The 12433-nt window shown below is 45.2% G+C and overlaps 1 protein-coding gene across 4 annotated transcripts in view; it reads left to right on the plus strand.

The window, feature by feature from the left end:
- The first annotated feature begins 1836 nt into the window (after positions 1-1836).
- Positions 1837-12433, plus strand: part of PALS2 (protein associated with LIN7 2, MAGUK p55 family member) — a 50126-nt gene continuing 39529 nt past the window's right edge. For 2 of the 4 annotated variants that reach the window (XM_052693554.1, XM_052693555.1), the window contains exon 1: positions 1837-2005. The gene's annotated coding sequence lies outside the window, so the exon portion shown is untranslated. The remainder of the gene's footprint in view (positions 2006-12433) is intronic. The other 2 variants (XM_052693548.1, XM_052693551.1) reach the window with 1 other exon arrangement.

Here is a 12433-nt window from a genome sequence, read left to right on the forward strand (position 1 = left end):
TACTGCGTCCAGGCCTGGGGCTGCCAGTACAGGAAGGACATGGAGCTCTTGGAGCAGATCCAGAGGAGGGTCTCTAAGATGATCAGGGGGCTGGAGCACCTCTCCTATGAGGAGAGGCTGAGGGAACTGGGATTGTTTAGCTTGGAGAAGAGAAGCCTCCAGGAAGATCTTATTGTGGCCTTCCAGAACTTGAAGGAAGCATACAAACAGCAGTGGGAACAGCTGTTTACAAGGGTGTATAGTGATAGGACAAGGGGGAATGGATTTAAACTGAGACAGGGGAGGTTTAGGTTAGATATTAGGAGGAATTTTTTGACACAGAGGGTGGTGATGCACTGGAACATGTTGCCCAGGGAGGCTGTGCATGCCCCATCCCTGGAGGCATTCAAGGCCAGGCTGGATGTGGCTCTGTGCAGCCTGGTCTGGTGGCTGGCGACCCTGCACACAGCAGGGGGTTGAAACTAGATGAGCATTGTGGTCCTTTTCAACCCAGGCCATTCCATCATTCTGTGATTTACTGGTCAACCTGAGAAAGGTTGTTCACTAGCTGGCTGCTGTTCCACCATTCTTTATTTATATCCGTCATATGCTGCTTCTTTGACATCTTTGGTTGTGTAACAATCAGCTTATCTGCTATCTGGTAGGAAAGCACAACCTGAACTGGCTGAAATGCAAATCAGTAGCTAGCAGATTTTCTGTTCAAATGCACTCAACGCCCGCGAAGTTATGGCTTTTCCTCCTCCCCCATGGCTTCCACAGCAAAGGCCAGTGTGAATTGCAGACAGCTATTATTAAGAGTTGCCATATGCTACAGCAGGCTTTCGCATATTTTTAAAACAGCATAATTACTGTTGACCTGTACACTTGGATTTTAAAATGTTTGGAAAGTTGGTGAGAGAATGCAAAAAGAAAATGGAAGTGGGCTGGGGAATGAGGTATTGCTTTTGATAGGAATGCTTTCTTTTCTGGGGCAAACTCTGACCTGTGAGCATGCTTCAGCTTCCACGAGAATTCTGCATGCAAAAGTGCCTTAGCATTTGCAACTCAAATTTCATTAAGTCCAAGAGTATTCAAAGGTGAAAGTCTTCACAAAATCAACCAGAAGCAGAAAGTGACAGCTAGTCTATAATCACGGCTCAGAACAAATGAAACGTTAGACAACGGCCATGGGAAAATCCGCTTTTCCTGCAGCTCGCACCTTGGTGCTGAGGACGCAGCTGGTGGCTGGTAGTTCCCCTCTTTGGGATGCCTGCTGATCCCCTCAGGCCCAGCTCTTACACAGGCTCTCACACACACACACCCCTGCTCCCTCACACCGCACACTCACGCTGACACACACACATCTGTGCTCACGCTGACTCTCCCCAACACAAACGCACCCTCCTGCACGCGTCCTCATGCACGCTGCCACGCCAGCCTCACACATCCCGTCGCACACACGCATCCACACGCTCAGTCTCACGGTCTCTTACACACACTTGCGCTCACATTTGCACACGCACTCTCACACTCCTATACCCTCGTGCACACGCCCTCACTCGCTCTCCCTCACTCCTCCACACACACACACACACACTCTCACACACGCCGACAGACGCGCAGCTCCTCACGCACTCACGCATTCTCACACACACGCACACCCGCAGGGGCGGGGCCGCTGCCCGGGGCGGTTGGACGGCAGCGGCGCGCGCCCCCTCACGCGCTCAGCCGTTCGCTCGGGCGGGGGTTCGGAGCGGAGAGGAGGCGCTCGCGCGCGCGCGCCGCGGAGGCGGCAGGGGGCGGGGGAGGAGGAGCGCGAGCGCGTGCTGCTGGCAGGCCGGCGGCGCGCGCCGAGGCGGGCGCAGAGCGGCGGGGCCGGAGCCGCGGGGGAAGCGGCGGGGGAAGCAGCGGCGGCAGCTCCGGCTCGCGCCTCCGCCAACCGTCGGCCCGCGGGCCACGGCTCCGTCGATGGGGCTGAGCGGCGCCCGCTGAGGAGGAGACGGGGAGCGGGAGCCGGTGCCGGCCGGTGAGTTTTGATAGCAGGCGGCGCGTGTGCGGGGCGGGGGGGTGGGGGGGGAGGGAAGAGGGAGAGCGGCGAGCCGGCGGGGAAATGGAGCGGGAGGCGGGGTCCCGCGGCCATCCGGCGCGGCTCGCTGCCCGGCGGCGGGAGCCCCGAGCGCGGGGCGGGCGGAGCCGCCCGCAGGTAGCGGCGCCGTGCGGGCCTAAGGGGCGGCGGACACGGCAGGGCATGGCAGCGCCGGGCGCGGGGAAGGAGGCTGCGTGCCCCGAAGCGGGCTCGGGCTCGGCCTCCCTCCCGCCGCCCCCGGCCGTGTCCCCGCGAGCCCCGCGCCTCATCTCCCGGCCCGGATTACCCCCACCCACCCCCGTCCGCGTTTTCTCTCCTCCTGTGGATTACCGGAGCTCCCGCCCCTCCCCGCCCGGGATCCGCCCCCCTCCCGGGGATTATCCCCTTCCCGGCAGATTATCCCCCGCCCCGCGCCCCGCTGTGCCCCGCGGATTATCCGCGCTCCCTTCGGGATGATTCCTCCCCTCCTGATCTCTGCCCGCCCCGTCCGCGGCCGGGTCCCTCCGAGGAAGTCTCCCGTTCTCCTCTTCCGTCCGCCCCTGCCCGGGAACGGGGGAAACGCGGGGGCAGCGGGTTGAGCAGAGTTCCCGTAGCGCATTCGCCTCCTCGGGCTCCGTGCGAGCCCTGCGGGCGAGGGGACGCGGTGCTGGGGCGGTACCGCTCGTGGCGGAGTTCCGCGGGGAGATGGGTGCACCGCTCGGCGGTGGTGCAGCTGTCGGGGAGATGCCGGTTGATGGAGGAGAGCCCATCCGGAGCAACGCTCCATGGAGACGTGCGTGGTTGGGTGGTGGAAATCCAGTCTAACGCGCAAGCTGCGTGACAGGAGAAGACCCAACGGCCTCCCGGTCTCTTGGAGGAAGGTGTAGTGTACGGTTGTGATACTGAAATAGGAGTGGGGAGGTACAGGGGTGACATTGCTGTTGCACGAGGGTCAGAGCACACTTGAACAGCTGTGGTTGGCTCAGTCTGTCTGTGGCCAGAGAGAAGGTACCTTTACATCAGCTCTGATGCTCGTGTGGTTTATTGCTGTCAGTGTGCTGGCAGACAAAAAACAACTTCGTTCCTAAGGAGCGCAGATAAGGTTTATCCAGTGTGTTTGGCACCTGCGTACACTAGAGCATTCTCTTATTATCATTCCTGGTCTTAGTGCACAGGAGGAGAGTTGCAGAGCTCCTTGCGGCACAAGGCCCAGGATTGCATCCATTAAACTTCCCTGACTTGGCTTGGGGAGGAGGAGGGACTGTGAGAAATTGTAGAGAGGCTGGGTGGCTATAAATAGATGTCGGACTTAAAGGAAGCTTTGAACAGATCTTTCGTACTGCTTCTGTACAGATAGTGTCTGTTCAACCTGACAGTAGCATCGTAATGTTTCTTTTTATTTCTGCTGAGGTGGCTGGCTTTTAACACTTTGCCATGCAACCATCGATCTGCTCAGTGTTTGTCACAAAATTCTTGAAAATGCTGTAAATTCTCATTTAACTAAAGCGCTGACAATTGGTGTCTACTTTGAGCTAATGGTAATGCGATTTTTAAGCAACTGTTCAGAGACATCTATGAAATCTACTTTCCTCCCTTGAAATGTTTGGAATTGATGATGTCGCTTTCCTTATTTTGTTCTCGAGCACTGCACTACAGAGATGACTTGAGATCCATATTGTTCTGAAAAATCTGCAGTACCGAGCACGGTGTCACCGTAAGGCTGCTCCCATTATTAGTCTTTCATTTCTTTTCTATATGAGACACAATACTACTCTCTTCATTATTAATTTTTACGGAACCTTCAGCATCTGGCCAGAAGTGTGTATATTCAGCTTCTCTGGATTCTGTGTGCGTTTGTTTCTGATGCTGTGGATCACTGCAGTTTCCGTTTGTCAAAGCTGCTTAATACAGAAATTATTGACAAATACACAGTACCAGCTCAGAATGATGCCTGTTCTGCTGCTAAATTAGTGGGCTAACTGCGCATACCCAAAGCCTCCAAAACGATTGAAAAGCTGTTGCAACATATGTGCAATTGGACCTTTCCTGAACTACCTCTTGTTGCTTTTTTTTCTTAAGCAAATAATGGAAGCTGTGCACGTAAATCATGGTGTAATCACATATGGGTTTTTAGGTAAAATAGAAATAATGAAGAAAGTGCTGAAAATATGCCTAGCTAACATGAAGGAGTCTTACAGAGGACTAAAAGGGAAAATGAATCTCAAAAAAGAGGGGAAAAAATCAACTAATTTGTAGAAAGCTGCTTATTTAAAGCATACAATGTTCGTCTTTTTTTTTTTTTTTTTCTTCTTCCGAATATATGCACACCTCAACAAGATGAGGAAATAGAAATCTGGACAATCTGATTACTTCTGACATTTCTACTTGATGCTTACCCACAGTACAAAAGGAAATCCAAATACTCTACCAAATGATTTGGCTGGCTATGTTTCACACTTTTAAGGATGTGATTGAGCATTGCCCTCAAACACTCAACTTATGCTGTCACAATCAGGCTCCTGCTCGGTATTAGGTCCTCGCACTGGGTACGTCTGTGTGTAGAAACAGAGGTCAGTGATCTGAGGGAAACTTCATAGTACCGTGATGACCGGCAAAAGAGCCTTCAGTGTGAGTCTGTTCATGCAGTGACTCAGTCCCTGAATCATACCATTTTTCTAAATGTATTTATTTGTATATTTGTTTATTTGAATACAGCTTTTAAAAAGTTTTGTGTCCTTTAAAACCATGCTTGATGCAACCACTGCAGGCTCTTGTGAGTGCCCTCTGATGCACTGTGTAGGACGCTGATCTGTAGACAAATGATGCTTTCCTCGTGCTGCAGGAAAGAGGGAATTTCCTTTGCTTTAAGAGGCAACAACAGAGCTGGATTCATGGCAGTGTTTATGGTAGCATTTTAGGTTTTGCAGTGTCCACTTAGATGTGGAATGAATTAAGCTGTCCTCAGATTGGAAAGAATAACGGAGTCACAGAAGCTTAAATTATATGGTCTGTGTTCTGTGTTTAAGGTAAAAACAGATAAGAATTGACTCACCCTGGTTTGAGAAATTGACTGAGTAGTAATTGTGTTACAAGATAAAGAAAAGTATCTGCTGCAGAAGGCATACTGTAGCATGGTTCTCAACACCTGAACTTGCTTTTTGCTGTCCCTTCTTTCTGTTGCTTTGACTTGGCTTTGAATGAGATGTTCGTGTTTTTCTCCCGAGGAAAGAAGAGCCAGTAGAGGAGGTGAAGCGTGAGAGGAAGCCAAACAGCTCGCTGCAGTGGTACACAGCCTATGTTATGTGAACTCAGTGCCGCGCAAACTGAAGTGTGTTTGGCCTTGCATAAGTGGTGAAAAATGACTTCTTAGAACTGTCCTGCAACCAGAGCGGCACAGACAACACTGGGGTCATTTGTGTGGAAGGATGAGGTGGAATATGATCACAGGATGAAAAGCGAGCCTGTGGGAATGTAGTTTTAGTGTCCTCCACAATAGAAAATACTCATAATGTGAAGAAAAACTGAACTTGGCTAAGTCTTACAGGTGAGAGGCAGGCTGAAATACAGACAAGCAGGCCACAGGTGCTGCTGGAGGAACGTAATGGTTTGTTTTCATGGACATGAAGCTATCAGTGTGACCTTTTTGTCACAGGACAAATAGTAGGCAGTGATTGCCTCAGAGCTTCAATTTGATGTAGGATTTCAGTTCAGTGTGTGCTAGCGAGAAGGCAGTGCCAGGTAGCTGGGCCAGTCACTGGCTTTGGCTAACTCGGTACAGGTGTGACTAAAATCTTTCTAACCTGAGCTCAGCAAAATGTTAGAAGAATGGTTCGGGTTCAGTTGTGAGGGAGGCAGTTAAGGCCACTTCAGAGTTAAGGTTTTTATTTGGTTCCTTGGTCATTATTGCTAACCATCAAGTTTATCTCAGGTAAGCTATGACATGATGTTACTATGCCATTCTGTGGCTCAAAAATTTCTTTTTGACAGAATAAAGGAAGCCTGAATTATTTAGTCATGGCTGATGTCATTCTTAGAAGAATAATTGACATGAAAAAGAGGTTGAGAGAGGTGTTTTTCTTATGAAAGCATTTACCTTGCTATTTTGTGTTGGTTAGTAAAGTGATGAGTAGTATCATAGCTGTGTTAAATAAGTAAAATAAAACATTGAAAGTTGAAGATTCTCTATTCATGTTCAATTACTGAAGATTGAAACATTGATGATTCTTATGTTTAATTATTTTCAAGATGTTTGTGGTTTTGTTGTTCATTTGTTTTTAAAAAAGAGTGTTACATGTTGAAAATGCTCCATGTTAACAGTTCTGTGTGTTTAACCCATGTCAGTTGTCTAAAGAACTCGTCCTAACATTAATGTCTGGCTCTCATGAAAACAGTGGAAGCCAGTAAGATATTGCAAGTAGGTGGCTTTTCACACTTATTGGCAGCAAATGTTATGTAAGAAATGACTTGGATGTGCTATTTGGAATATATTGACTTAGGCAACCGTTTGAGAATAGGAACCTCATGAAATCCATGCTGACCTTGGGGAAAGTCAGTAATTTCCACAAACTTTTTCTGGTAGAGGGGAGAGGAGAACTGGTTCTCAGCATCTCTCACTGGTACCTTGCTGTAATGGCTTGTGCATATCTGCATTTCAAAGGATCAAATTAATATTGCAGTTGAATTCACTTTTCCAGTAGGTGGAGACACAGCTGTTGATTCCAAAGTATCTTTAGTCTTTATCTGTTTATTCCAAATATTTTTCTCAAAATACTTTCCAAATAATGAAAATTAGAAGGTAAGAGAAAAACTTGAAGATCATTTCATTTAAGCCGCTTTGCTGAGGTAATGTTGGCATTCAAGTGTCATTTCTGTAGTAAGAGTAGCTACTCAAATAGTTTGTTTTTAGCTTTCTAATTAAAGCTTTATCTCTACCCACTGGACAAATGTGCATTAATGAAAAGTTAAGGGGATATCACTTTAAATACCTAAACATGGGATAGAGGAAAGTAGATTGAGGGTAAATAGGCAGGGTAAGTAGACGGAGGGTAAACAGCATCAAGCTTTTTGTTATGGCTAATAAAGTAATGTGGGGGAGAACTCAAGTAGGTCTGTGCGGAGTGAAAGGAAAAATGTATCAGTCATTCAAGGTTGTTATTATGTACTTCCATTTATGTTTTATTTTTTAATATTTGATTCCATGTTCATTTCTCTGTTACCAATCTGATGGTTGGAGATAGGTATGCAGTAGTCAAATGGAAGCCTTTGTGTATTTTGTATTTAAGACATCTCAGCAACTTTCTGTGTGGCAGTTCTTTTTTTTTAGCAAGTCAGTGGGCCAATTGGTAAGTCAGCCTTTACATGCCTTCCTATTAAAATTCCTCCCCATGCCTTTCCTGATCCACTGTTGGAGGTTCACAGAAGTCTTTTTGGCAAGATGAAACTGCTTATCCAGCAGAAGTTCTAAAACTGGGGGGACAAACTGCAGCCTAGCAAATGAATGGAATGAAAAGTTTTTCACCTTTCCAAGCAATTCTGGCTTAACAGTGTACTGCACTGTTGTGCTGTAGCAACGCTGCATTGCTGGTTAGAAATTACTTGAACGGTCCTAAGTTTCCTGTAGTCATACTGCTTCTCACAGCTTCGCTTTCATCTTTTGTGTCAGTAGAAGAGCAGGAGGAGGTGTAATTAACAATTGAAAGTTCAATTTATGCATTCGTTGGTAAAGAACATGCTGGCAGGGAGAAACTGTTAAGTGAAACGTATTGTTTATATGACTGGAAGGCAGTCATCTGAATGCAAATCATGCAGATAGTTGCTTTTTCTTTGTGAATCTGCTGAGATGGTTTTGCTGTTTACATCAGATTTGGTAAATGAGGGCAAACTGGGATGAGCAGTAGCTGACTTGGTCAGCTCTGATCAGTGAAGCTCTACACGGATTTGTTCAGTGCAGTAGAGGAGCAACTTCCCAAAGCACTTGATGTAATTGGCGTTTGTCAGATGCGATCCTCTCTCTGAGGATACTGTTCTATTTCGTGTACGCTGCTGTGTGCGCTATTCAAAGCGATATTCAGGGGAAGCTTCATTTTGAAGTGAGATGCTGGTGATGTTTGGGCTGGCTCTGTGGTTTTTCATTCTTTCACGACTCTCGAGGGTGGCCCGTTTGCCTCCAAGACAAAATTGAACCTTTGCATGAACCTGTTGTGTAAGAAGTTGCCCATCCTATCTTTTGATGCTAGCTCTTTGATTTTGTGTCTTGGCTCAATAGTGGTAAGATGGTCTAAAGCAGACTCACTATTTTTTGGTAGCCAGATCTACTGGGTTTCAAACAACACTTCTCTAGCATTACCTGGTCTCACAGAGGACAGCTGTAGTTGAGTTGCTGCTCTTGCCTGCTGGGATAGTGTCCATTTCTTGCTGCCCCTGTCTGGGCAGTTTTGAGGACAGACCCTAAATGCGCTAGAAGAAACATTAGGAAAGGCATAGGAGGGCACTGAGTCGGCCATCGAGTTCTTTTAATTTTTACATGTAATTACATAGAAAAAAATTACATGTGATTACACCCTGCCCTCAAGTTACAAGTCTTTGGGATGAAGACAGCGTTGGAAGTCGTAGCTACTGGAATGGGAGAGTGACTGAAGGTGCGCGCTGGTGAGAAGGTGAGACGTTTGGGCGCTTGCAAGGAGCAGGAAGATGGTGTTGGGTCGATTCTGTTCCGGCTCGGAGCAAGAGGTGGGAAGGCCGGCCGGAGCCCCCGCCGTGTCTCGGTGGAAATGTGGCCCGAGCGCTCCCTCTGCTGGCCGCGCCGTGGCAGCGGAGCCGGCTGGCTGCCCGTGCGCTCCGTGCAGGCGCAGCCAGCGCTGCTCAGCGGTGAGTGGCTCAACGCTTTGAAGAAATGCGCTGTAGCCAAAACTTGTACTTTTCAGAATCTTGGTCTGATGAATTGGATTTAACAAGAATTCTTCCGTCCGAGTAGAGTATTGCTTGGGGAGGTCACTGTGTTCTCTTTGCTGGAACTTTTTTTATTACTCTTTGCTGGGAACATGCTAGTTTACTGCTAAAGGGAATTTATTGGCTGTGAATTGAAGGATATGTGTTGAACGGGGAAATCGTGGCAAATAGCTCTGGAAACAGCACGGCCTACATTAACAGCAGCAGAACACGCTACTGCAGGCCAGGAAAGCTGTAAGCAGCAACAGAAAAACTGTTGAACGGAGTTCAGAAAGAAGTACTGCATTGGTACTAATGAATGAGGAATGGAAAAGAGGTGGGCTGACTTCAGTAGCTGGACTCCTATGCTAATAAAGTGGAAGATGTCAGATGTATTGACCTGAGTTATGTGATAATTACAAGAGAGGTAAATGCTTCATACCTGATTCAAAGCCTCTGGTGTTTCACATCATTTCTTTCTAGCTGTCCAGAACTTGAGCTTCTGGAATCCAGAAAATGCTAGAAAATCTAGAGTTTTTGTAGATAAGACATAAGTTTAGAATCTTGTTTGACTGTGCATCTTATTTATTTATTTATTTATTTTGTAAAGATGCCCAAACTATTTTGTGACTCTTTTTGTGGACCGGTAGGAAAGCCAGAGCTTATAATATACTGTGGAGTTTGTTTTGCTTTTAGGTAATCTCATTTGTAAGGTACTGCTAAAAGCCTGTAGGGAAACGTCCAGTGGAACCAGTAGGAGTTTTTCTTCGGAGTTGTGAGGATTAGTCTAATTACGGATTTGGAAAAAGTGCCTTTGCAAGAAGTTCCCCAAACACTGCTATTTGTTTTGGAATGAAAACTCATAAGGAAAAGTGGAACTTTGTATTCATTCATAGGTGTCTTCTGGGGCTCTGTGATTGTACTCGCTACACGTATCTGATTACTACTGCCAAAGAAGCCCGTTACTCAGAACGTATACTCTTGTACTCAAAATTCTTTTCTCAGTCTTCATGGCATTATGAAACTTATACACATTTCAAAATTTAAAAAAAGAAAATAATCCTTTGGGCCTCCCCACCCCAGGCGTAAGTGATTTTACTTTACAAATGTAATTACTGTACTTCCAGAAGGTAATCTCTCTGGACAGCCATAGACTAGTTTGAATTAGATTACTGGTTTTTTTTTCTTCAGGGCAAGTTCTGAGTTTTATTTTTCTGTAATTAATTCAAAATTCAGTTCGCTTTTAATGCTTGCTACTCTTCCTTCTTTCTTGACTAGCATTGCTGAAGATACCTGTATTTTAAAAGTTACATTAATTTATAATCTTATTAGTAGAGTTTCTTAATTTGCAAATATCAGAAATATTTACTTAATAAGCTGAGTAAGCAAACTAAATCAGTTTTGATTTTTAAGTAAGTCTAGCTAAAGTGATGCTTTTGTCAGATCTGGATCTGACAAACTGAAGTAGTTTGGTAAGAAGCTGTGTGAACAAAATATGTCATTTCTTTTTACCTCTATTTCAAAGTCTAGGGACATAAAGATGTTAGTATGAACTAAATAGAGGAAAGGGGTTAGTCTTTGGAAAGAACAGTCAAGAAAATGTTTTCCCCATTTTTGTTCATGAGCTTCAGCAGGAAGGATAGTTCTCTGGGTAGCTGACTGTGAGCCATGATGGGAAAATAATTCTGAAGTACTTGTATATACCTTTATATAAATGGCCTGCTTATATTTGATTTTAATTGGTTTCAAAAGTAGCTGTGCATTTAACTGCTTAACAGGGAAATCTGCGAAGATGAATATATGTGAACCTTGTTGGAGAGTACAGTGCTGCTTTGAAATAGGCGGAAGGAAAATTCTGACATTCTCTGGTGTAAAGACATTCTGTAGTCAGAACATGGGTAGAGGCAGTCCATCTTAATTCTGTAGCTGGCATCTGCTGTCACAGTGCAGGAACATTATATGTTCGTGCAAGTTATTTTCTGCTAAATGCAACGTTAGTGGATAAAACTGTTTCTACTTGCATTGTTGGTGAAGTCCTGCAGCCTAGCACATAATACGTTACAAACTTGAAAGTATTTGCTCTTTAATAAGGTAAGTGTTCAAATGATAAAGAGTTTTCATTGGATCAAACCAAAGGTCCGTCTAACTCCATATCTTACTTCCAACATGCAGTGTAGCTTCTGAAACCATCAGAATCTATTGGGAGCTCTTTTTAACATTATTTCTGAATAGTTTTTTCAAGAAGACAAAAGAGAAGCTGTAACATGTTTATTTTGGATGTGTGGGTCTCTTGATAAAGGAGAGCTGGGGCCAGAACATATAGTGTCTGAATAGCCTTAAATTCAGCTTCCAGATAAAGAAGTGTGTAACTGTTCCCAAGTATCTAAATACTATTAACAACAAACTTTGGAGAAATTTCTTTATGCTAATCTACAGCAGTGGCAGAATGCAGAATTTAGTGTGTTTTTCATAACTAAAATAACATCTTATGTAATTGCCCTGGGTCTACACATGACCAACTTCCAAAGAGATTTGATCTTTTTTTTTTGGTGGGGATTGGAAACTAAGGCAGAGAAAAGACTGACAGTGCTGAAGGCGCGCAACTGAAAATTTCCAGAAAGAAAGTCCACCTAGTGGGCAGCAAAGGCAACGCATCTGCTGCTCTGCTTTTTCTTTTTTCTTTTTTTTTTTTTTTTAACATGAGTCACTGGGCAGCAAATGTAAATCCAAAAGGATAATCTAAAACACTGCATGTGAGTAAGCAGCTGTAGGAGTGGCTGCCTGTGAGGAAAGAATTCCAAATTACTAATGCTGCTCTAAAGAAAGACCCTGCAAGACCTCTCTTCTTCATTTTTTGCTCAATGTTGTTACCTATCTGTCTGAACAGAATGAGATTGTTATGATTAATAGGCTGGAGCAAGCAGTCAGTCCATTAAATGTTCTTTAAAAATACATGTTTGTTACTGTTTGTGTTTGTACACATATACTCACAGGTATACATATATAGTGGATTTTTTCATATAGTATTTTATATACATGTTAAGAATATGTGCAAACATATATATGTGTAAAAAAACCAGAGCTCTTGTCTTTAAAGAAAAAGCCCAGTATTCATAACCTGTCCAGGAAAGAAACCTCAGGAGAGGTTCAGGTTGGATGTAGGAAAAACATTGTTCTCTGCTGGAGTGGTGCTGCAGTGGCACAGGCTGCCCGGGGAGGTGGTGAGTCAAGTGTCCCTGGGGGTGTTCAAGAACCATGGAGATGTGGCATTGAGGGACGTGGTCAGTGGGCATGGTGGGGATGAACAGACAGTTGGACTGGATGATCTTAGAGGTCTTTTCCAACCTTAATGATTGTATGAAAGTATAAAAAGGAACTAAGCGTACAAGTTATTTTCCCAAAGCAATCTCCCAGAGTCTAGATAATGTGTAACTTGAGGATGTTTTAATCTGGATTTGTTTT

This window comes from Tympanuchus pallidicinctus, unplaced genomic scaffold, assembly GCF_026119805.1.
Source record: "Tympanuchus pallidicinctus isolate F22 unplaced genomic scaffold, pur_lepc_1.0 scaffold3, whole genome shotgun sequence".
Taxonomy (NCBI): Eukaryota; Metazoa; Chordata; class Aves; order Galliformes; family Phasianidae; genus Tympanuchus; species Tympanuchus pallidicinctus.